Here is a 2,201-nt window from a genome sequence, read left to right as displayed (position 1 = left end):
AAATCTCCTTTGCCTCTCCTGACTTTTTCTGCAGTCTGTCTGCTGCTACTCCCTGGCTCCTTCTTACTGCTGTCTTTCAGCCACACCCTTGATCTTATGATAGGGCAGATCTACACCTAGCCTTCTCGGATAAGGGCGAAAAATCTTGGAGGTCTGGTCTGGAAATTGTGCACGTTAAAGATCCGTTGATAGTCCAAAGTCAACGAGAATAGGCTTCCGCCGCCACCCAGGTAAAATTTTAAAATTTCCTGCAAACTGAAAATGTTTAATGTGTCCCCAGCGCCCATATGACCTTATGCAGTTGGGAGTCCCGTAAAACACTTACCGCGAGGGGGAAAAAAACGAATTATACTTTAAATGCAAAGACTCTCGTACACACGGGCTTGCTTTGAAGGGGAATATGCCCCCCCCCCCCCCCCCCCCCCCCCCACAACGCTTAACATTTGTCTTAACATCTGTGCGAACGTTTCTCAATTTGGTAGTACGCTTTGAAATAGGGGCTCGCTATAGTAAGAGATTGCGAGCGCCGTAAAACACTTACCACAAAAAAGTAAGAGATCCAAAATGCTCACCCAGCAGACTCATCAACAAATGATGGTCACACTGGCCCAGTTTGCAGAACAAGAAACCCCAGCCGTGAGAAGAGTGAAGGTAGCAGCAGCCACCAGACCAGTGCAAATTTGTATTTATTATGCCTCAGTGTTTTTTGCAATGCAAAACATGTATAATAAATGATATGTAAATAAAGTAAACCTAAATTTAATTTTAAAATTTGTTCTAGACTCTATATATTACCTGCATCTGCTAGTATGCTGACTCTAACCGTGCTGTTCAGTTTTAACATGTTTAATTTCTGTCTTATGTAACGATTACTGTTTCGTTTAACGGGATTTCTTCCTTGTGGCACTACACTACAAGGTTTAAATGATTTGGCTTTTATTGATGAAACTCTTTTACGTCTCAGCATGATTCACTTTTAGTTTCTTGTTGTTGTTGTTGTTGTTGTTGTTGTTGTTTTTGCTGTTGTTGTTGTTGTTGTTTTTGTTGTTGTTTTAGTCTCCTTTTCTAAAGTTCAATTATATTTACATTTGAGATTCCTATGTGGCATTTGAACATCCTATTAGTTGCATTGTTTACCTTTGAGTTTGCTTTTCTATATGTAGGCTTTTTATTAATTTGTTTGTATGTTTGGATTTTCAGTGTAATTTGGTCTTTTGAAAGGGAATTTGAATTTGTTATGTGCATATCTGAGCTCAGGGGGAAAAAAACTGTATTTCTAGGATAATTATTGTTGGTCAGATATTGGGTTTACTTTTTTTTAAAGTTCAGCGCGACATGTTATTTGGAAAGCTGAGAGCCTAGTGTAGTAATAACAACAAACAAGACAAAAAGGAACGCGTCATCATCATCATCATCATCATCATCATCATCATCATCATCATCATCATCATCCTCATCATCATCATCATAATTTTTAAATCATTATTATTATTATTTTTAGTAGTAGTAGTAGTAGTAGTAGTAGTAGTAGTAGTAGTAGTAGTAGTAGTAGTAGTAGTAGTAGTAGTAGTAGTAGTAGTAGTAGTAGTAGTAGTAGTAGTAGTAGTAGTAGTAGTAGTAGTAGTAGTAGTAGTAGTAGTAGTAGTAGTAGTAGTAGTAGTAGTAGTAGTAGTAGTAGTGGAACAACAATAGTAATTAACTTTAGCTTAAATCTTTATTGTTTTCTTTTTTTATCTTTTCCATTTCAAGGTTTCTTGTTCTTGCGCCGGTTCAATGATGTGCCTACTGTTGAAAATTATCAGTAAGAATGTTCAAGAGCTGTACAATGCTACTCTTAATTCAAAGCTTAGATTTAAACTGATTGGCATGCTTGTGATTCAAGAAAAAAGAAAGACGGGGAGGAAAGGAGAGAGAGAGAGAGAGAGAGAGAGAGAGAGAGAGAGAGAGAGAGAGAGAGACAGACAGACAGACAGACAGACAGACAGACAGACAGACAGACAGACAGACAGACAGACAGACAGACAGACAGACAGACAGAGATAGAGAGAGACGGAGAAAAGGAAAAAGGAATAAAACTCATACTAGAGATGTATTCAACTTGTTATTACTTAATTCTGGGAAGTTTGCTTCAGGCACGTAAGATGTGGGGTGCAGACAAAACCGACCATATGAAGGCGGACACCAGCCTGTACTTACTTTAC

Source organism: Aplysia californica, unplaced genomic scaffold (genome assembly GCF_000002075.1).
Source record: "Aplysia californica isolate F4 #8 unplaced genomic scaffold, AplCal3.0 scaffold00200, whole genome shotgun sequence".
Classification (NCBI taxonomy): Eukaryota; Metazoa; Mollusca; class Gastropoda; order Aplysiida; family Aplysiidae; genus Aplysia; species Aplysia californica.
The sequence above is the reverse complement of the archived record's forward strand: the minus strand, read 5'-3'. Positions refer to the sequence as shown.